Source organism: Episyrphus balteatus, chromosome 1 (assembly GCF_945859705.1).
Source record: "Episyrphus balteatus chromosome 1, idEpiBalt1.1, whole genome shotgun sequence".
Classification (NCBI taxonomy): domain Eukaryota; kingdom Metazoa; phylum Arthropoda; class Insecta; order Diptera; family Syrphidae; genus Episyrphus; species Episyrphus balteatus.
The window spans coordinates 103,024,352-103,049,237 of NC_079134.1; the positions used below are offsets into that span (position 1 = coordinate 103,024,352).

The window sequence follows — 24,886 nt, forward strand, 5'->3', positions numbered from 1 at the left end:
AATTAAGTCTGAAAAATTAAAACTTAAAAAACTAAAGAAAAAAGTCTAAAATCTAAGTATGTATAGGAGTGTTTTTTCTAATACTCAGTAGCTACTCATTTTTCAATTTATTCGCAAAACAATAATAAAAATTACACAAGTAAGTATGTATTTGTTTTTATTGTTTTTCGAATAAAATAAAAAATGAGTAGCTACTGAGTTGTAGTAAAAACACGCATATCTTTGAAAAAATTGTTGATTCAAATGATAACTCACTTGTTTATTTTTTATGTTTTAATATTAATTTTTAGAATGCGATGGCGAATACTATTACTTATACCTTATTTGAATTTGCAAAAAAAAATTTTTGAAAAACTTCTTTTAAACAATGAAATCTTTTTATTTCTTGTATTATTCCTCAATCATTACTACAGCTCAGTGCAGTTCTTGTAAGGAACACTGAAATATAATAAGGAATAACTCTACTCAACTTATCAAATGAGTAAATGTATAGCCTATTTTTTTTTTTAATTTTTAAACCTCTATTGGTCCGTGAATTTATTAGATTTTAATTACAAAACAACAAGAAACTCAATATTGACTAAAATAACGTCCTTAATTGAATTTTTTGACACTTTGAATAAAGTCACACCGACAACATCATATATGTAGGTAGATAGATGTAGGCATATAAATATCGTTCACTGCCACGAACTCGGATATTGTATTTACGTATTTAATAAACATGCAACAAGAAAAAACGCCGCGGCGCAGGCTTAAAATAAATAGATTATGCGGGAATACGGAACATTCAACTTGATTTAAATCGACTCGGAACAAATTGATAGTGTGACGCTAACAAACTAAAGAGACGGCAAATTGACGATACAACAGCGTGAGTAGCAAATTCTGACTGACAAACTGTCTTACTGGAAAGGGTAGTTAAGAGCGTCTGTTGAGAAGAAGGTTAAGAATTAGCAAGTAGCGGTGCCAAGTTCATCTGTTTTGTATTTGGTTAAGTTTTGGATAGCTTTACTACGTGGACGACTCACTATATGCATCTCTGGTAGGTAATTAAGATCTCTTAATTAGTTTTATTGCAATCATACAAAAGCAGTAGCAATAGAACAGAAGCCGGGTTATTATGGATTGTTGAATTGTTTCGCTATGAAGTAGGTATGTATCTTCAAAGTGCACATAGATTTAATAAATTTATTAGAAGGACTTTTCGCTATAGAATATGAATGTGATAAAAAATATTATTTAAATAAGTACTAAAACAATACAAATTAAGGCAAACCATTTTCCAGTTTTCATTCTAATCACGCAAAGTTGCCATAGATAAGCAGTTAATTGTATTGACTTTTGGTTATACAAATTAAAATCTGAACATACCTATACCACGCAGGGTAGGATTTAGAAGAGGACAGCCGGGGCTAAAGCTCTGGCCTTCCACAAAAAAAAAAGTTTAACATTTCGGATCGTGGAATAAAAATTCAGAGCAAGAACAAAAACACATTACCAAAAACGATGAACTTTATCTTGTTTTAAGCTAAATACATAAGTAAATATTCTCGGTCCCAAATAGGACGAAAATTAGGTTCTGTTATATACATCCATTAAACGAAGAGGATTCATTAAAATAGAACCACAATAGGTTCTACTTGAAGAATAAAGACGACTTACTCAAAACTTTAAAAAAATTACAGCTGATATTTAAAATGTTTGGAAAACTATAAATCAAAAATTATTGTTAAATTGAAAAGGAACAAATCAATGTAGCCCAGGCAAAATAGTAATTCTTTCATGGGATGTGTTTCGGTATATGTCCCTTCAAGCAAACGAGTCCGACCTCGGTCCGAATCCGCCACGCCTGAGTCCGACCTCGACTACGAAACAGGTCCCACGGCGGCTCAAATTAGTATGGAAATTATAATCACCGCGGAACCGATTTTATTGGTATTGGTTTTTTCACCACGATTTCTCCTTCGACTTTGTGTTCGTACACAAAAAGCTGCAAGTGTGTGAGTGCAACCCTGTTTTTTTTCCGTTTTGAGGTCGGAGTGTCTTTTCTGAACTGAGTTTTCTTGCTTGAAGTTGAAGGGGTCCTTATCATAAATGACAGTGAGCAGGGCCGTCTTTAACTATCCTGGGGCCCTTGGGCACACAAGAATTTGGGGCCCTTTTGGTAAGTAAAATAAGTACAATGGTTGGTTTAAAGGCAATGGTTATGGTTAAAAAGGTGTGCCAATATATCGGTTCATATAAAGTAAAAGGGGTGCCAATAATACGTGCATCGAGACATCAATCGTTGCCCACTACCAATAACTGTACCCTGTATCCGTTATAAGTTTCAGTTTGAAGAATTGGAAAAAAGAGCTCAAACGGATTGATAGATTTGCTAAAAACTCGGTACAGACGATTTCTACGTAATTTTCAAGAGCCGTTTTTTTTATTTTTTGCCTTTTTATTTTAATATTTCTTTTTCAACGGATATCTACAGTATAAAGTTTTCGAGATATTGCAATTTTCTCAAAAACGGATAACGATTTTGCTTTGAAAAAAAAATATGTTTTGCTGCAAATAAGGCCGCACTTTTGAAAGAAGAAAAATATTTTTTGGACCGTTATTAACGGTACCTACTTGCCATAGAACCGATTTCTTTATGAAAACGACACAACCGATTTTAATGAAAATTTTTACATAAAAAGGTTTATACTGACATTAAAACTAAAAAAAATTAAAATAAAAATTATTTTGTATTTTTTTTTTTTTTTGTGTGCCGGGGATGACAGCAACATGTCGCGACAGTGCCAGCACACAAAAAAAAAGTTGTATGTACTAGGAACCAGACCTATCTTTCTATATGTGTTTGGACCCGCTGAATCCGAATTTCAAGTCCGTATTTCCCGGTCACCCTCCAGTTTTGAGAAAAATGCATGCAAAATGTTCCTGGTACATGACACTTTTTTTTCTGTGCCGGTGTTATTTCTGGATTTAAAAAATATATTTTTTTTTTTTTTGAAAAACAATTTTCTTAAAAGTTATTTAATGAATTTTATGTGTCAATCTTTAAATACGAGATCAATTCGCAATTCAAATTAAAACCATTGTACCATGGCGTTTTCCATTGAACCAAAACATTGATGTACCGTCGACGAGCCGGCAATAGTTTTTTCTCAAACGTTTTCCAACGGAAAAAGTATGGATGTTTTTTGCCGACGAATTGATTCTTTTTCGTCTTTTAATACGAATTACTCATATTTTTAAACTACAAATTTGGCAGTTTTGCAAACTTCAAACGAAATTATTATTTAAGGAAAAAGGTAATTAAAGAGAATTCGTTGTTTTTATTAATAAATAATAAATAATCTTACCTACAGTGGAAAAAAAGGTATTTTTCTTGTTTTTTGAAAATATTGTTGTCTTATTTTTTTTTTTTGAAAATTGAATTTGGGTTTGGTGGTTTGGATTTAAAATTTTGTCCGCTATGCGGACGCCACATAGTTTGAATTTGGGTTTGGTGGTTTGGATTTAAAATTTTGTCCGCTATGCGGACGCCACATAGTTTTTGGTGTAGAAAAAAATATTTTCCGTATAGGTGTAGAAAAAAATTTATTTGATTGTTTGGTTGCCATATAAAAACTAAAATTTTTTGGTAGATGGTCTGACCGACAAAAATGTTTTGAGAATATAATATTCGTTCCTTGGGGCCCCCCCTGAGAATGGGGGCCCTGGGCACGGGCCCCGTGTGCCCTTATGGTAAAGACGGCATTGACAGTGAGGCAAAAGTAGTGGTTTTGTGCGATAAATTATTTTGAAGAGTCTAAAGTGACTTTTTGTGTTTAATAGTTGTGTAAAATAGTAAAAATGAGCTCAAATTTAATTTTTACTAAGAAAAGACAAAGTTGCTTAAACATAAACTTGCGTGTTTACACAGAAAAAAAGGCACGAGTACGAGTTATAGAGGAGTTCAATACAATCATTTTTTACTATAGAAAGGGAGGTCTATCTCCCTCCGTTTGGGCGGGAGGGGCAATTTTCTAAAACATGAAGAAAAATTAAAAAAAAATATTAAAAAACAACGGCAATACTTACAGTAATAAATGATACCTTTTTCAAAAGCAGAAATTTTACACTTAATTTTAATTTTAAAATCGAGTTATTTCAATAAATTGTTTTTGAAATAATCGATTTCAAAGTCAAAATTTGTGAAAAAAAAAAATTGAAAAAAAACACATTGAATACTGTTTTTATCAAGACTGTGATTTTAACCGATGAAATAAACTGCCTCAATGAATTTTTTATCAAATACTGAAAACCATATGCTTCTAGTTTCCCAGAAAATTGAAAATAAGAAAATTACCTTTTTATCAGGTTTTCCTTTTCTTGGCTATTTTCGCTAATATTAACAGCTTTTTAACTTTACACCCTTTTTGGGACCCTTTTTGTCCCGCATGGTACTCCCTGCAACCCCCCTGCTTAGGCAAACTATAAGATTCGGGGTGGAGGCAAGGTTGGGTATGTACAAAGTTTCTTTTGGATTCGAAAAACTTAAGTTTCAAAGAAAAATTTACCTACACCCAAAATCGCACCCACCGAAATACTATAATAGGGAGCCCAAGTAGGGGGGTTGCTAGGGGCATACTGCTTGCAAATATTATGTTTATGTAAACACGAAAACAACCAAAAAATACAAATCTGATAAAAAGGTAGTTTTTTAATTTTCAATTTTCTCAAAAACTAGAAGTCATAGAAGAATATATGTATTTTTCAGAATTTGAAACTAATTGAGGCAGTTTATGTCATCGATTAATTTCATATTTAAATTTACAGTCTTGGTAAAAATAGTATTGAATGTGTTTTTTTTTAACTTTTTTTCCCCAAATTTTGACTTTGAAGTTGATTATTTAGAGAGAAATTAACTTAAATAATTTGATTTAAAAATTGGTATCAAGTGTACAATTCTGGATTTTGAAAAAGGTATCGTTCATAACTGTAAGTGTTACCGTTGTTTTTGAATAATTTTTTTTTATTTTTCATCAGATTTTAGAAAATTTCCCCTCCCGCCTAAACGATTAGAAGCAGAACCCGACTCAGAACAACATAACTTTGTACACCCCGACTCACGACACCCCGATTCAACCCATAGCCCGACTCAAGATAGCCCGATTCATCGCAACTCGACTCAGGTAAGAACTCGACCTGAGTCGAGTTGCGATGAGTCGGGTTATCTTGAGTCGGGCTATGGGTTGAATTGGGCTGTCGTGAGTTGAGGTGTACCTACAAAGTCGTGTTGTCCTGAGTCGGGCTATACCCTTCCCACCTAAACGGTGGGAGATAGACGCCCCCTCCTATAGTAATAAATGATTGTATTGAACTCCTCTACAAAATACCGTTATCAATTCTTGTCGCCTAAATTATCGTATTTTCCCCATCGCGGACACTATTTTTCTAAAATGAAAAAAAAATATATGCGGCAAAAGTTAAGCACACCTAATAATTGGCGAAGACTAAGATTTCTTTCGACAACATTTCAAAGTGACTTTTGCGCACTGATCTCTATGGAGCTGCCCCAGTGTGCGTCGGGTGCAGCCGCCATCTTGGAAAAGAGGTTGGTACCGTTTTTATTTAATAGATCTAGTTCCATTTTTACTCATTCCACATTGAAAGAAAGTCCATGTTCTAAGTAAACTTATTTGCTAAAAGGGCTGGCACAAAGTCATGTTAGAGTCGCAGTCACCTCATTTTACGGTAATTTTCTTCCATTATCTGTAAATTATTAAAAAATGGTAAAAAATTAGGGGAAAGAGAGCCTCCACTTTTTTGTGTGCTCGAGGCCAACACACCTTTAAATCTGGCCCTGATCCCACGCTGTGCATTGTTTTAAAAATAGAAATGAAAATCATAGTGTCTTTTTTTAAGCGGTTGGGTGTAAAAATAAAAAACAAGACCCACCTTAAGACTAATAGATTGACTTATTGAGCTATTTTATAAAGAAATCTTATTTACATCAACAACGATTAAACAGGTTTTTCCTACAGATTTCTTATTATTTTTATATTATTATTAATTAAAATTGTCCAATGGAGATGGGTAGACTACTTTTGAGTTGATTAACATTTATAAATTTCATGCCAGGGAAGATGGCAAACATATTGAATTTCGCGTCCCATTGAAAATCGCTAGCAAAAAAGTTTGGGTCCAAATCCCGAAAACCCAAAATACCGAAAACACCGAATCCCGAAAACCTAGAATCTATATTAATACCTATACTCCAGTGTTTCTTCTGCTCCTATTTTATCTTTATACAGTGTTTCGCAGTCACAGCGCCTGGTTTACTAAAGGTTTATGTCCAACTTCATAAATAAACACTAAAAGCACTTTTATGCAAAGTCGAAATTTGTTTGTTTTATTTTGTAACTCTTTTTAGTGCATCTGACATTATAATTACACTTTTAAAATTTAATGAGGCAAAAATGGGAATTTAGTTTACAAGGGTGTTTAAAACCTTGTTAAATTTAAAAGTGCCTGGTGAAACCAATAATCTCATTTTAAGGTTTAAAAGCCTGTTAAGTGTTTAAAAGCCTTTCGATAAATCGGCCATTAAAGTTTCTATCGAACAAGCTCTACTTTTATTAAACTGCAAACACTTTTCAAATATCAAATTTTATATTTTATTATTTTGAATTAATTTTATTGTGGGTACTTTTTTTTATATTAAATAATTTTTTTTAAACAAAACGATTGAGTAGCATTTTAATTTTTCCCATCCGATAACGAAAGTCAAACTTATTCTCTAAAGTCTTAACAATTCAAATTCTGAGGAGTCGAATCACCGCACACGATTACGATCATTCGTTAACATTTTTTTTAATTCGACCACTGTCTCCTACAAACACAAAATAAGACGATTTCAATTTTTTATAATTGGCTTTTGTGTTTTCCTCAATACTTTTAAAATTATTAAGGATAAATTATTTACTGCGAGTTTTACTCCACTTTTTTTTTAATATGAGGTCTATATTTTTGCACCCCCACTTTATTTATGTCGTTTTCTTTTACTCCAATGAGAGTATCCTTTTAGTTCTTATTTTTGCCACAAAAGTGTAAAAAAAAAATTACTCCGGAGTAATTTTAGTACTACGGAGTACCCCGGATTTACTCCACATTTTAAGCGGCCCATAGACACCACACTTGTGTGCACACCTGTGTACTGAAAACGGATATTGGAAATAGAAACACTTTATATCTCAAAACTTAGTGGTCAACATTACCTACTAATGGTTGTGCTACTGATTTGGATTAAAAAAGCAATATTTTACGAAAACATATATACATATTTCGGATTAAACATCAAGAAGAATTTCATTGAAAATTTATTTTTGAGACTTCACACGTTCTGCATTTCACTTGCCTTTTTCATTGATTCAGACCTTTTTGGACAAAATACTATCAAAACTTATATTTTGCTATTTTGTAATGTTTATTTTTTGTTAATTTAATACAAAATACACAACACACATGAGGCATGAAATATTATAATTCACCACTGCCTGTGTTTGTAGTGTACAATTCTATAGGTGAGAATTGCACCCTGTGTTTGCAACCTCATTCGCTTTGTAGTCTACCTAATTCATTTTTCTTTTAAAATTTACAATAATATCGCCCATGTTCTTCATTTCACTTACATATTTGTTATTTGATCTGTCCCGAAAAATGTGTCTTCTTATTTTTTCTTTTAAACTCTGCTTTTTTCATTAAAAATGCCAGTAAAAAGCAGCAATAATTTCACTTTATAAACAGAATAAAAATGGATGATCCTCCAGTTAGGAGCAATTTCAAAGTTTTCGAAATCGATCGAAATGAAGAATATGATATTTTTTCATTTCACGTGAAATTGGAAAGTGATTTCAATTCACTTTCGGTCGAATAGCGAAATATGGGCGTTTATACCGAAAATAGTGATGAGTATAGCTCAAAAACTAGACGTGATAGGAATAAATCTGTAAACTGTTTTGAATTAAGCACGAAATAAAGTATTTTTTTAAGAAGTATGACTCAACTGCTTGCTGCTTGTGTAAAATGTTTGGGATACAAGAACTTTGATGAAACACGACTTTGGATGTGAAAGGAGGAGACAGAAGTACGAAGCTGTCGAGAGCAGTAAAATGCTACTATACCACTTTCAGTACCGCAGCACTTCACTCTCCATCAAAGATGAATAAAAAAGAGAACATTTTTTCGTAAATTTACCCTCAAAAAATTTATGAAAAATTTTCCAGCCCCCTCCAAATTTTTTTCTGGATACGCCCCTGCACACACGCCACACCAAATTGTACAAACAAGAGATCTCAAAGAAGAAAAATCAGCAGTATTCGTAAACACGCGAATACTGCTTATTGAAAAAAACCTCCAACTCTTCGCACTCAACAACAATTATGTCGGAAAAAACGGCTTAGAAATGCAAAATGACCGAGAAAGCTAAATTTTGGATATGTTGTAGGGGATGTTTAAAAAAGCTTAACCTGAAGTTTTCGACCAAGATTTCCTATGAGCTTTTTCCACAATAACTTTTTTGACAATAACTCGGCTATCCTTCGAGATACGAAAATTTTACACAACGCTTTTTTGTAGCTTTTACCTTGTTCTACAATTCATGCATACACATTTTTTGAGTATCATGAACCGTTATCGAGAAATCGATCAAAAAAGTCAAAAATTTACGATATGCGATTTGTTTTTTGACATTATCTATTTTTTGGTGATGAATATCCAAAAAAAATATGAAATCAAATTTGTAGACCCTGCTCAGACCTACAATTTTGTATTTTTATTTATTTATTTTTTTTTTTTTAAACTACGACCTCCAGCCGCCAAGCAAGCCGCTCGTTCGGTTGTGAAAAAACAATCATTAATGTTTTTTTGGTGCAGGGAACTAACTTCACGGGAACTACCTTCACATGGGAAATAACTTCACCTCTAGCGGGAAATAATTTTACATATTTCTAGTGAAGCTACGAAATTCACTTTTGGGTTAAGTTATTACCCACGGAGTGTGGGAAATAATTTCACTTTTAAATAATGTATGCTTACTTTGGAGATTCAACTTGAGCCGCAAAATTTATTTTATAAGGCCTGTGGTATCTACTCTATTTAATAATTGTGAGGACTGACAAATAAAAATGAAAAATAAAGTTTTAAAACTTAATTTAAAGTAAGAAAGGTTTTAAATTTTTTTTTTATAATGCTTACTCTTTAGAACTAAGTAACAACAAGAATTTATTTACCTTCAAAACAAATTGAGCTGGGGTAACTGTGATAAACTCTATTTAATCTCAAAGTCCAAACGAGAAGCGGAAAAAAAATTTGCCCAGGGGAGAATCAATTTTGAGGTGTGAAAATAAAAAATTCGCGCGAATGGACTTTGACATTGAATTTCTCGACTTTTTCAAGTTGTTCTTCAAAAAAGTGCAATTAACTGAAAGTTCAGTGAGACTAATTTAATAATAACAATAAATTTAAAAAGGTTATTTTGGTCAACACGTTTCACATTTCATTTTTATGTCCTTTTTGGAAATCCATAAATTCAAAACTCTCGTGCTTTTTTTTCTCCGAATCTTTTTAAAAACGTTTGCTTTAAAAACTCAATTCATAGATTCAATTCAATTCAATTCAATTCAATTCATTTTATTTATATAAAAAAGCCTTAAGACTAACATCTTTTTTATGGCCTAAAAATTTACAATAGAATTATAATAATGTAGGTATATATAAAATATATATATATTATATTATTAAAGAAAAAAGCAACAAACGTAATTCAAGAAAAAAAAAAATAAATAAATTGCTATTGCTATAATACTTACAACATTAATTAACAAACAGGGAGTGAAAATGTAAAGCTATGTCAGGGTTTCGTAGATGATTGGTGATGGAAGGGATAAAATTATTCAAATTTTCTATATTTTTAAAATCAGCAGGTAAGGCGTTCCAAATTTTAGCAGCTAGAAAAAAAAAGGACCTTCGTGTTTGCAACACCAAAGATCTTGGAATATTTAAATTTTTAGTACGTAGTGATGATGAGAATTCAAGCTTTTCGAATAAATAGAGTGGTTTTTTAAGATGTACCAAGTTAAAAGTGTACTTACAAATCTCTTCAACGAAAAAGGACATCATAGGCATACCAAAAACACAGTTAGACAGGTGGGATACGTGGTCATACTTTCTCAATGAGTATAAAAAACGGACACATGCATTGAAGGCAACATTTAATTTTTGCTTGCTAGTTGAGTCCATGCCACCATAAATTGGAACTCCATATGAGATAATAGGTGCAAGTAAGGTTTTAACTAACATTAGTCTACTTGATTGCGGTATGAAGTAGGAAACTCTCCACAAGCGCCTGAGACAATTGTATATATCTCTAATGACTTTATTTACATGGTTGTTCCAAGTAAGAGTTTTATTGAAAATGAAACCTAGATTAAGCACGGTAGACTTATAAGGAATAATATTCCCATTAAGACAGATTTTTGGAAAATATGACTCATTTAAACTTTTCTTGTAAATTATAATGCTCTGCGATTTAGTAGGATTAATAGTTAAGTTGTTCTTCAAAGTCCATTGGTATATATTGCTTAAGTTCTCATTAATACTATAGACTCCATCTTCCAGTAGTCCTAAATGAAAAGGTAAATAGATTTGAAGATCATCTGCGTAAAGATGACAAGAGCTAAATTTTATTACATCCACAATGTCATTTATGAACATACTGAATAGAAAAGGACCTAATAATGAGCCTTGGGGGATTCCGCGGCCCAAAAACAGAGGATTAGAAACACAAGACCCAACCGAAACAGCTTGTTGGCGATCATCTAAAAAACTTTTTAACAAAGCGATAGAACTTGAAGAAAAATCGAATTTATATCTTAGTTTTTGAATGAGTAAACTATGATCGACTGAGCCAAAGACATTGGAAAAATCTAATAAATTCAAAATTGTAACCTTGTCTTGATCAATTGCAACTCGTATATCGTCTGATACTTTTAAAATTGTAGTAACGCAACTATGTTTTTTGCGAAAGCCAGATTGAAAAGGAGAAAATAAATTATATTACTCAAGGTACTTGATTAATTGGCCAAACAAAAGCTTTTCAAGACCTTTCGAAAGGAAAGGTAGTATGCTTATCGGCCTATAATTTGACAAATCCTGTTCATAACCCTTTTTTTGAATGGGCACAACTTTCGCAAATTTCATAATACAATCATTGTAAATATTGCCTACAAATGGCATTAAAAAGGGTAGTAGCAAACGTATAAATTTAGGAGAGATTTCATCAAAGGCTAACGCATTAGACTTAATGGAGCACAAAGCCATAGTGCAGTCTGATAGAGAAACAGTGTAAAAATGAAAACAACCATCATAGCTTTGTGATTCTTGAGTTGAATAGGAAGGACCTGGGCCTGGTGAGGCAAAAAAATTATTCAGTTTGTTCGCAAAATCAAGATCAGCATTAGTTAAATGATTTGAAGTATTGGTTGCACCTAACTTTCTTAAATTATTCCAAATTATTTTTGTTGAGTTTTTAGATACATCGAAAAGATTAAAGTAAGTACGTTTTTTTGCATCTCTGATAGCTTTAACTGTAAGGTTTCTACAGGCTTTGTATCTTTCCCAATCACAAATGGAACGAGTATGCTTAAAAACACTATACAAAAAATTACGTTCGCATTCGTAACACTCAAAATATACGCGGGCGGAGACCTATCAGGTTTTGTAGAGCTAGTCGCACTGAATACGAAACGGTATTTGAAAATCCCCTTACACCCCCAAAATCTCGAGTTACGGGCAAAAAACGGTTTTTTGGACCTTCACCCATTGAAAAAATTCTAGCTTCGACAATTTTTTACCCATTTTCGATTTTTTTACAGTTTCTGATAGAAGATAAATATACCTTTTTAACAATGTATAAAACATGTAACTCGGTTAAACCACTTAGAATTTATAAGCTGTCAAAGTTAAAAATTTCATTTTTTTCGTCATTTGCCCAACTTCGGCATCAATTTAAAGTATATGTTTTCAAAACAACATACTATTTGAAAAATATATTCATAAACTGTATCTATTTCCCAATCAATCGAGGTATTTTTTATGAAAATCACTCCAAAATTGGCTTAGAAAAAAAAATTTTTCGATTTCAACCCAGATACAGAAATTCGAACTTTTAGGTATAGAACAAAAATGTTGTTTCGGCACGTAGTAGGATAACCTTGGCGCCAGGATTTGATAACGGGTTTTTATAGAGGAGCTCAGTACAAACATTTTTTTCCTTGGAAGGGGGGGTTTATCTCCCTCCGTTTAGGTGGGAGGGGCAGTTTTCTAAAAAAAAATTATCAAAATAAAAAAAAATTATTAAAAAACAACGGCAACACTTACAGTAATAAATGATACCATTTCCGAAAGGAAAAATTGTACATTTGATTTTAATTTTTAAATAAATATAACATAACCAATAGTTTTTGAAATAATCGATTTCAAAAATAAAAATAGTCGAAAAATTTTTTTTTTAAACTCATTTTATACTATTTTTGTCCATTGTGCATTATATTGAATAAAAAGGTTATTGTTCAGGTTTTCGCGTTTATTGGCTTGATTTACACATTGACATTGCTCGCAAAATTTAATTGGAAATTCTTATTCAACCCGCAGTTCGGTTATTTGTCATTATTCACTCCTTTAATTAGCTTTTTTGTTTACAGAAACTTTTGATTGTGAATTCGAATGTTTAAGGAAAATATACTAAGGCCCAATTTTTCAATAGTCAGTTAAACAGTCAGTTAGTACATATTCCCCTGATAGAGAAAAAATCATTTTTTCAACAGGCAGATATAGCTTATTCCTATGAATAAAACTATCTGCTTCTTTCAGAGCCGAATAAAAATTATTCTAAGGAATAATTTTCAATAAAAATACTGTGTCAATTGTCAAAGCTGCTTTGAAATAATTTTGACAAAAATACAGAGGAACACAAGAAAACAAAAACAATTATAAATAAAAACGACGTTTAGTTTTGAATATTTCTGAATTTGACAATTTTTTTGTTGTTATTCTGTAGAATAAATTATTCTTGATTGAAAAATTTAATGTTGTTATCCGATTGTTTATGAGCCTAATAAATTTATTCATCGAACAGTTAACTGAGTGTTTATTAGAAGATTGAAAAATCGGCTCTAAAAATAATAAAGTTGTTTTATTATTAATATGCTTTTATTAGCTTTGTTTGTAACTAACAAAGCAACTAAAAAACTAGCCATATAAATATTGGAAAACTATTTTTACCCGATTCCCAATATCGTATAGAACTGAAACTTTGTACACATATGAAGTTCGGATGGCAACGGAATATTTTGGGGTCCGGACTCAGGGGAGGGGTATTAGGAACTATCTATTTTATCCCTTTCAAATTATCGCAAAAACTTGTCTTTAATTTGCAAGAGAGGGGCTTTGGGAGCTCATACCACCCAAATAAATTGTCATCTACTTTCAAATATTATAGGTACGACTACAAAGTAAAATAACTAAAACAGATTTGATGAGGGGTGTTTTCATAAACGTCGGAAATTTGCGTTAGTACAATCGTCTTTCTGCTTTGCTGCATTAATGAACACACCAATTCTGCAGAATGTTTGCGGGCCTCATAAGTACAATTTTCAGCAGTCACTTAGTGTTCATAAACGTCAGAAAAAAAAAATACAAAAATGATCACGGAATGAGTTTTGTTTGGATAAGCAAAAAAGTATTTCCTTTTTCAGTTCCCGAAAACATTGGGCCCGTTCAGGAAATATTAGGGGCTAGATATTTAGGCAACGTCATTTTCTGTCATTTTTGTCAAATTTCGAAATTTACTTAAGTATTTTACCGATCGCATGGGGAAGACACCAAATTTAAGTTAACTTTAATGAATAAATAATATTAATTATAACCGATAATGCACTTTTTACTCGTTTTTCACACAAATAAATTCAATTTTTTTTTTTTGATGGGAGGAAATCTTCAAAAGACACTTGGCAGTATTCGACACCAAGTAGTGTGGGACTCTTAACCACTAAAACCACCTCTTTATCAGGACCAATCTTGAGAGATCGACATCAGATTTTTCTTTCTTAACTTTGTAAAATCACTTTGGGGGAAGTTTAAACTTTTAATACTTTCCCATGTTTTTTTAGACCATAAGCTCATGAGGTTTGGTTCTTCTTAATCTCCGAACATGGTTTCTTGTATTCAAGACGGACACCATTTCAGAATTGGTATGACTTTGCAGTCTCTAATTATGCGATACAGCGTATTTTTTAACAACTTCTGTAACCGTTTCTATTTGTAAGTCACGATGTAGATCGCTATTTCTTATGTACCAAGGTGCATTAACTATTCCACGAAGGACTTTGTTTTGGAATTTTTCGATGATTTCGGTATTTGTTTTCTTTGTACAGCCCCATAATTGGATACCATAGGTCCAAACAGGCTTTAGTACTTGATTATACAGCATTATTTTGTTTTGGGTTGATAAATCAGAGTTGTTACCAAGTAACCAGTACATTTTTCTATATTTCAAGTTTAGTTCTTCTCTTTTCTTTTTGATGTGCTATTTCCACTTTAGCTTTGCATCTAAAGTCATTCCAAGGTATTTGGCCGTATTGGCGTAAGGTACAGCTTGATTATTAATGAATATTGCACTGATGACAATTTTTTTTCATCTTTTAACTTCATAGCAGCTTTACGAATAACAAGTGCACTGCCAGAGAGACATTCAAATGCTCCAATAGCACGATTGGAAGAAAAACCAATCTTCTCAAGTGTGACCACAGCAGCAGCAAAAAAGCATTTAAGAAATTTAATGCGTTCTCCTTGAGAATGCAATTTGACAACAACGGGGGCAGACTGTTGATCACGTTGGCGCTTCCCATCTGGCTTCTGTTTTAAACTAAAGACATCGAAGGAAACCAATGAATGTTGTGTGTATTTACAGATTTTATGCAAAATATTTTGTAGGGATTCATTGGGACTTTCAGGTATCCCCGTCAAAAACAAATCACACTTGCGTATTTCATTTTCAAGCTTGTTGATTTTATAATTAAGAGCAAGTAAGTCACTTTGGTAATCACTGATGGCAAGTTTATTTTTAACCTCACTTTTAAGATTGGCTATTTCATTATCAAACTTATTCGAAAAGGTATCTACTTTTTTATTTAATGTTGAGAGATTATTATTGATCTGCAATTTAAAGTCCCACATTTCTTGTTTTATGCCAATCATTTGACTGTCCATTGAAAGTTGCAACTTTCCAATCATTTTGGCTAGATCTTCATTGGAGATTGTCATGATGAAAATTATTATTGTTTATTAACACTTTTTAATGTAAAAACAATTAATTACAAAGTTTTAAGAACTTTAAAAAGAAAAAACTCGTATAAATTGTCAATAAAACAAAATTTAATTAATTTAATTGCCGGAGCGAGATAAGCACGTGTACTACTCGTTTGACATTTGACACAATATAGATGAAAAATTTAAGTAAGCTTTATTAGGGTTTACAAAGAGCTGTGCAAAAAGTGTTTGGTTTCTTACTCTTTATTTCTCCAAATTGACTTTTTGTGACTCGATTCAGTACAGCTGTGATCCCTCGATATTTTATAGCCATAAAGAATTTTTATACTTTTTTTAATCTTATGATTAGTTTCAAAATGTATTTTGTTTTTTAGAAAACTGCATAAAGCTTAATTTGTTGCACAGTGCTCAAATTTCTTATATTCTTCAAACCCAATTGTAGGTGGGAAATAACTTTACACAATTTCTCGATGAACTTATTTCCCACCTTAAGTGGGACGTAACTACACCAGGAAAAAGTGAAATTGTTTCCCACTAGAGGTGAAGTTATTTCCCGTGAAGTTAGTTCCCTGCACCTTTTTTTTAATGCCAAAAAAAAAAAAAGAAAAAAATACGAAATTGTAAGTCTGAACAGGGTCTACAAATTTGATTTTAATATTTTTTTGGATATTCATCACCAAAAAATAGATAAAAAATAAATCGCATATCGTAAATTTTTGACTTTTTTGATCGAAATCTCGAAAACGGTTCATGATACGCAAAAAATGTGTATGCATGAAAGCAAAAAAGCTCCTTGTAAAATTTTCGTATTTCGAAGGAAATCTTGGTCGAAAACTTCAAGTTAAGCTTTTTTAAGCATCCCCTACAACATATCCAAAATTTAGCTTTCTCTTCATTTTGCATTTCTAAATGTATATAATGACTGGACTATTAGATGCAACAACATAGTAATTGTGTGCGCGCATCCCCATAGACATCACACCGCTCCGTGTCTCACACCGAAATTGGTGTCCAATCCAGCCCACACACAGCACTCATTACCGCACACCGACACAAGTGTGCACACAAGTGTGGTGTCTATGGGCCGCTTTTTAGCCGTTAAAAATTTAATGGGCTCAACAAGAACAAAATAAAACCAAAGAAAATAGCTGTCAAATGTGCGTCATCAAAAAAATACTGCGTGTAGAAGCGCGCGACGCACCGAAACGAAAATCAAAAGGAAATTCGAAGATTTCTGCGCCTTGCGTTTTCGTGTAGAAGCAGACTTATCAACGAACGCTTATTATGCTTCATATGTTATTAATATTATTTTTTTTTTAATTAATAAAATTTTTTCCCTAGGCCTGTTATCACTATTATTTTTCAAGGAACTTATCCATTTTTGCCTTGTCACACACACAATTACAAAAAAAAAATTACTCTCATTATGTTCTATCACTCCAGAAAAAGGAGTAAAATTTAGAGTACTCCTTAATAGAGTGAAAGAAAACGAAATTAGTGTCATCTGTTTCGGTCAAGTCGATTTTCCTCTTTTTATATGCTATTAATTCTAATTTTCTCCCATCGATTGGCCGCTGCTTATAACTTTACCGACCTTCAGCTTTTGAAAACCGGTTGAGCACTGACCTAATATATTTTTACATTTCTACAACCGAGGTCTGATTTTTTGTTAATAATGAGATGCGTGAACGGAAATAAGAAAACTCAGTTCTTTCAACACCAAAAAAAAAATTTTTTAAAGGGGATTATCAGACATGGATAGTATAAATATGAATATAACGTCAAGTGAAAGCTTCATCACAAGAAATGTTACGCTCACCGAATTAAATAAAGAAATTAAGAAGCTTAAGCCAAAAAAAGCACCAGGATACGACTTAATTACTGCGGACATTCTTAAAATGCTCCCACGAAAAGGTTTAATAAACCTCCTATATATAATGAATAAACTCTTAGGTTAGAATATATTCCAAACCAATGGAAATTCGCAGAAGTAATAATGGTATTGAAACCTGGAAAACCATCTCACGAAAAGAAATCGTACAGGCCCATTTCACTTCTTCCTGTAGTGTCAAAGGTCTTTGAGAGAATATTTCTTCAGAGTCTTCAGCCAATACAAGAAGAAAGAGGTCTTATACCTGAACACCAGTTCGTCTTTAGAAGCAAGCACTCGACGATTGATCAAGTGCATAGAATAACGGATGTCATTGGGAAAGCTCTTGAAGAAAAAAAAATTTGTTCAGCGGTCTTTTTAGATGTGTCTCAAACTTTTGATAAAGTATGGCACGAGGGTCTCAAATTTAAATTAAGACAAGTCCTACCTGAAGGACTCTTTACCATTCTTAGAGAATATCTAGAGAACAGAATCTTCCGCGTTAGACACGGAAATGATTACTCAGACTTTAGGGAAATAGTGGCTGGGGTACCACAATGTAGTGTCTTAGGTCTCATTCTGTACCTTCTATTCACACGCGATATACCTCAAACTGAAAACACAATTGTAGCAACTTTTGCTGACGATACCGCAATCCTTGCAGTAGGCAAAACAATTAACGAATCGACAAGTCAATTGCAAAATGCTCTTAATAATGTCAATGAATGGACACAAAAATGGCGAATAGCTCTTAACGAATTCAAGTCAGTCCACGTGGACTGACGTATAAGAAAATAAATAGACTACCTGTTTTTATTAATACTACTCAGGTCCCATTCGAAAATGAGGCAAAATATCTCGGGATGACTCTCGACGTGAAATTAAAATGGAAACCGCATGTTAAAAACAAATGTGATCAGTTAAATATGAAATTATGAGAAATGTACTGGTTGCTCGGACCACATTCTAGACTTAGTATTGAAAACAAATTATTAGTTTACAAGCAAGTACTTAAGCCTGTCTGGACATATGGTATTCAACTCTTGGGTTGTACGCGCGATACAAATTTAAATAGATTACAAACTTTTGAAAATAAGATCATTTGTAAATGCGCCATGGTATATAAGAAACGAAAATCTTCACAGCGATCTTGGAATCCCCACGGTTCGCGAAGAAATAAAAACTTTTGCCAAAAAGCATAGAAAACGGTACTAACATACTAACAGAACAATAGGTACTAGAAATTCTCGACGAGACAAACTTAGTACGACGTTTGCGAAGTACTAAACCTTCCGATTTGGTACAGTGAAATTTTTCAATTTAATTCCTTTATTTCAAAATATCGGCATTGATCAATATAAATTTAAATGTTTTAGAGATTTATTTGTTTAACTTCCTTTAAAATTTTTTTTTTATAACAAAATTTAAACCATTACTTATAGTCCGGTCAAATTAGACTAAAATAAGGGGGTGAGGTTACATAAATTCCCAGCAAGCTGAAAATTGGTAGGATTGTTGGAAATACCATCATAAATAAAATTTAAAAAGTCCTCATCGATCCGAGTTGTGGAAAAAAATATACGGGGGGTCAAAGGTCAAAAAAATGGGTTTTTCACGATTTTTAGCAAAACGAAAAGTCTTATAAAAAAATTTTCAATGCGAAAATTGTAGACCAGCTTATTATCTATAAAAAGTGTCATGACACTTTTTTTCCTCAGACCCACCGTTTTTGAGATATAACGATTCAAAAAGTTGAAGTTGAGTTTTAATCGTCATAATTATGCACACGTTTCCACGCCACCTTTGAGGTAGTGTACCTAGCGCGTTTTTTTTAATGTGGTTTCCCCGGTAGGCCTATTCCACGGATTTATTGGGGTTCATACAAAAAAAAAATAGGTAGATTTATCCATATGTGTCATAGTTCTCTTCCTCTTCAACTTCTTCTTGTTCTTGGTCCTGGATGCAAGTTAATAATGACACATCGCTTGTCTCCTCGTTGGTGTCAAATGAATCCTCAATTGTTGGTGATTCAACATTGGAGCACGACCGGTCTTGACAATTTGTGCATGCTACAGAACAAAACAGTCCAACTTTTTTGCAACCACATTTAGCACTACATCCCTTTTTACAGTTGCAAAAAATTGTGTTCAGCAGTTTTTCCGGTGCAGGTGGGAATAATGTTGGAACAGGTTCTAGTGCATTGTTGACCAACTTCCAACCCCAGTCTTTTGGGTCTAGCTGATAACCAAGCCACACCTGAACTTGGTAATATACCCGAAAAAGATGTTGATGAGCAGCCGCTGAGGTTGGAGGAAGACAAGCTAACTGCACTTGTTTTTTATTTCGAGTATTTTTGACGAAACATGCATATCGAAACTTATCTAAGCAAGTAGTTTTTTTAGGAGCTCCATACATAAAAAGAAGAAAGCGAATTCCGTTGGTGATGATTTCTTGTCGAGTTGCATTACTCTTTTTAAAAACTTCAGCACATTGAACTAGATCCTGTTTTTGAAACATTTTAAAAACATTATTTTTACCCCTTCTGAAAAATGCAGATGTCGTATCACAGCCTGTTATGGCGTGTAAGAAAAGTACATGATCTTGACACTTTGCAAAAGCAGATAAACTTTTCGATGAATATATTATAGATTGATGTTGAGCTTTTCCGGGCTTTAACAAAAATATAGTTTTTTCGATTGGAGTTCGAGCAGTGAGTAATACGAGTAAGTCTACATCTTCACCTACAACAATAGTTGTATTTGTCAAACTGAATTGTTCTATTGCTGTTTCAATTATCATTACATCAGCATCATTATCAGCTTGTTTTACCGATATATTTTCAGCAGTAAACTTTTCTTTTAACATTGAAATGAATCGAGATTTGTTGTGGGTATTTGCAAGAAATTTCTGTTGACTTGTAGAAACTGTCATAGATTGATCAAATAAAATATCAGAAGATGATGATATTGCTGAAGTTCTACGACGTTGTTCTGCAGCTTTAATATTTCTCGTGAAGTCATTATAGCCATCAAATACGACAGTTACTCTGGGACCAAAATGTCGACGCACATACTGAACGTATTTATCTAAGATGATGTTGAATGTTTCTTCGCTATCCCAGACAATTCGGTGTAATAAATATCCTCCATCAATTATGTATGTCGCATTTATGTTATCGATATCAATATTTAACTTCTCAAAGCAATCGTAAATGGCAGACTTTTGTGTTTTACGCATTCCAATGTCATCAAACAGTGATAAAGGGTAGGGAGCTAATTCATAGTCAAAATATTTTTCAATTTCATCTTGAAATGCCGCAGTGATACTCATTCGTTGGAACAATAATACTGGGTCAACAGGTACTTTTTCATCATGAACTTTTATAATGCTATTCACAGCTAAAAGAGGCACTACTTTGTCGGCGCGTTTTAATTTAATATTATTAAATGTTAGCCCTGTTATTTTCGACATAGACTCAAGCCCGACTTCACGAGCTTTATAACAATTAATTTTACTATCACCAACGACACCACTTGCAATAGATACAATTTTGTCAAGCTCTGGAAAAGGATAATGCGTGCAGAACCATTCAAGAAGTTTCTGTATATCTTTTGCATCTTTTTTTACTCGTGAATCACTTGCATCAACATGCTGCTCGGTCGTATCCATTCTAACATTTGCGAGATCTTCTAATCTTTCGCAAACTGTATTCATTGCATGCATGCTATAAACCCATTTACTTATGACACTCTCTTTCGTACTTCTCCCTCGAGCAATACCTCCATCTGTCTTCATAGCTTTCATCATTGACTGCTCAATCACCATATCTGTTGAAGTCCCACAACTAAATTTGTCTGAGCGTCTAATGGTGAAAAATCCTGCTGTAAATTTTTCGTAAACTTCAGGATCTATCTTGTTCTGTAATTGAAGCATGTCTTGCAAATAAAGGTGTGCAGACTTAGCATAAGGAAAATGTCCAGACGCGTGGAAATAAGGAAGCATTTCTTGAACGCAGATTAAATGAGCTTTCCAATCCCCCATACGCTCAGCTCTTAAAAATTCTTTTGCAATTGAAACCATGTGAAAATATTGTAGCCAAAGCTTCGCAGTAGGTCCTCGTTTCTCATATTCTTTTAATTTTTGATAAAATTTATTAAGTAATACTCCCAACACTTCTTCATCATTTTCAATGTTGTTATATGAAAGAGTGTTATCTAATATGTTTTCAACGTTTTTAATGAGATCTGCACCCATGATATCGTTAATATCAACTTCTTTTAATATTAAAATTGCTAAAGCAAGCTGAAGTAGTGTATGAGCTCGTATAGCTCTTGCGTAAGCATGACCGTTGAGCATTTTTTCTAATGATTTCATTGCATAAATCTCGGCGAGGACTTCTTTCAGACCGCTTCCTTGCATAATATACCCAATTGCTCCAAGAAAAGACATGAGTAGATGAAATCCCCCAAGTCTGATTATGATCTTTGATATTTCAGATCCGTCAGGTGCGGCTGATACAATTTCTCGAGCTTTTGCATATAGCGGTTGATCGAAAGTCACAATGCATACAGTGTGGCCATACAGTTTTGCATTTTCTAATGCACTAAGTAAAGTCGTATAAATAGTATTATAGTTACTTGCTGGTTGATGAATAAATGGTAAAAATGAAATTTGAGATTTAGAATAATTCATATGATTATTTGTTAACCCTTCAATATAACCATTCCAACCGGTTAACGATGGAATTTTCCATTTCCCATAAAACCATAATACATCCGCTTTTTTGAGAAAAGATACTGTTTCACTCCCATAAGCAAAATCTTGGACATGTATTTTACTGTAACCTACGACACCATCATTTTGATAGATCTGTATCGGAACATGAGCTTTTACTGTGAAATCTTTTGCTGAAAGATCCTCTTTAATTCGTGGCATAGGTTCTTCTTGTAAAACGGAATCTTTTGGAGTAACAATTTGAATAATACCCATTATGTGGAGCGTATTATTGCCGTCTAGCGTATTTACGTTAATATCTGCATTGTCTGCAACGTATTGAATAAGTGTGCCACTTTCTGGTCGTAGGACATGAGGAGGACGATGAAAAACTGCTGCTGCCTCGTACATTATTGTATCATTGTAAGATGCACACAAACCGAAAGATGAAAAAACTTGTATAAGACGTTTAGACCCAAACCGTCGATGAAAAAAAACTGAGAGGCCTAATTGTAATTTAGACTTAAAAGACCTTGGCCGAATGGCAGTCATAATACTATGGCTAATATTTGTGCATATTAATTTTAAATGCTCTGAATTTGATCTTTTATTTTTTAAAATCAGTAGTTCTAAAAAATGTATCAGTGACTCTGGGATTTCATTGTTTAAATCTTCAAACATGCGACCTGGTGGAGGGTAGTTAGAATTATCTAACACTGTGGATTGAATATCTTCGCGAATGATTGCTGCAGCAGCTTCTAAAATTCTGAGTCGTTCTTCTTTTGAATTACTTTTTTTTTTTTCGTACCAAGCTTGATTCAAAATATCATGATAATTGTCTACTAAGCATATGAATGTTGATGTTCCCGATTTTTCAGTGATAATAATTTTAGAACCATACCTCCATTTCAATCGTATCTTTAGAGTTCTGTTATCTATATCAGTTGGAGTTTTGCAAACATTTCTCAATTCGTTTAAAGTGAACTGACAGTCATCGCTATTTTCGATGTAAGTGAATATATCCTCCATTGCCAGATTCGTAGTTTCATCTGGAGGACGACCTATTTTAACCCCAGTTTTTGGTTTCAAGAAGAAAGTAAAGCAATCATCATGATACTTAGCCTCAGCAGCAACTAAATCGTATTCGAATTCTATTCGAGCAAGGACAACTTTAGCCATATCATCGGAACGAGTCCGAGCCGTTCCCAGAATCGAATCTTTAAATGTAACTGTACTTACTTGTTTAATTTTACGACGGTAACCAAAGGACCTTCTATTTTCTTGCTCTTCATTCAATTCCTGGCCGCAAAATAAGCATTGTTTTTTAAAACAAAAAGCTGATTCACCTTCACGTGCTCTAGTACGAGGAGGACTTTCAGTAGATGTACTGGCTTCTTTTTCTTCATATTGTCTTTTAATTGCTGCAGCAATAGAACACTTTCGAGTGTAATTTTTACGACACTCTACATGTATGGTCACAGATTTCTGGTTCTTAAGATATTCTGAAAATTCATCAGCTCTTTCAGTACTTGAATTGAATAATGTTTTCATACCCCGCTCAACAGTAACAATTTCACCTTTAGATAAAAGTTTACCACAAATAAAACAATATTCCGACATTTTTGTGATAAAATAGCACGAAATACGTTAAAAAATTTAGTTTAGTTTTCAAAAACGCGTTTTCACTCCGAATATTGAACGTATTTGGTATTCTAAGATAAAGCTTACTTACACGTGTATTTCGAATTCAGGGAAAAGATGCGCATTAGAGAATGAGAATAAATGTAAGGCCTCCTATCATTTAGTTTTTTTTTTCGCGTATAAGCACAGTGTTTTTGGAGGAAAGTTCGTAAAAACTAAATCGCGTATAAGCCTAATCGCGAATTAGCCTAATCGCGAATAAGCCTAATCGCGTATGAGCCTAATCGCGTATGTGGGGTCTTAGTGTATTTTTACTTGTCTTACATCTTCAGTGGTGTAAAACCGTAATGCACTTATACATTTCTATTCTAAACAAAAATTCCCGGGGAAATAGTTTCGGAAGAAGGGCTCCCAATCTTAACCATGGGGGAACAAAATTCAAGCTTAAAGATACTGAGATCTCGGGAAGTTTTCAGTTGGGATCCCTTCTCCAGAAAACATACCCCCCGGATTCTTGTTTAGAATAGAGCTGATTATGACGATTACAACTCAAAATTTTTGGATCGTTATGTCTCAAAAACGGTGGGTCTGAGCAAAAAAAGTGTCATGACATTTTTTATAGATAATAAGCTGGTCTACAATTTTCGCATTGAAAATTTTTTGATAACACTTACCGTTTTGGTGAAAATCGAGAAAAAATCGTTTTTTTGACCTTTGACCCCGAGTAATTTTTTTTCCAGGTCTCGGATCGATGAGGACTTTTTAGGTTTTATTTATGATGGTGTTTCCAACAATCCTACCAAATTTCAGCTTGCTGGGAATTTTTGTAACCTCACCCCTTTCTTTGAGTCTTATTTGACCAGACTCATGGTACCGATAACTTCCTTATAACTCTAGGTATGACAAACCTTTTACCATTTTGAAATTCCTCTTAGTTGAGAGTATTTTTAAAAAAAGTGGCCACCTAGGTTCCTTTGATTTATTTTGTACCACAGTTGTTTAAAATTTTTCATAAAATACTTTTTTTTCATTTTTCTCGAAAAACAGATTTCAAATTTTTTTTAAGAAAAAGGTGCAATAGCTAGGAAGTTTTTAAACTTAAAATGTACTCAGCCAATCATTGTAAAAAATTATAAAAAAAAGAAATAAATAAAATTCATTCATTTGTGGTTGTAGTGAACGAAAACACAAGATGATAAAATTTAAAATACACTGAACGAAAAAAAGTCAATATTTTATGAACTGGTTGCGATAGCACATTTTTATATCTGTTTTTGGAACAGTCATAAGTGTAGC

The 24,886-nt window shown here is 33.1% G+C and overlaps 1 protein-coding gene across 8 annotated transcripts in view; it reads right to left on the reverse strand.

Moving 5' to 3' along the window:
- The window catches only part of LOC129907149 (synaptic vesicular amine transporter), a 138,599-nt gene that overhangs the window by 84,225 nt on the left and 29,488 nt on the right, over window positions 1-24,886 (reverse strand). For 2 of the 8 annotated variants that reach the window (XM_055983227.1, XM_055983218.1), the window contains exon 1: window positions 256-421. The exons of 4 other annotated variants lie outside the window; for them this stretch is intronic. The gene's annotated coding sequence lies outside the window, so the exon portion shown is untranslated. Of the gene's footprint in view, window positions 1-255; window positions 429-24,886 lie in introns of those variants that run through there. 2 more of the 8 variants (XM_055983226.1, XM_055983224.1) reach the window with 2 other exon arrangements.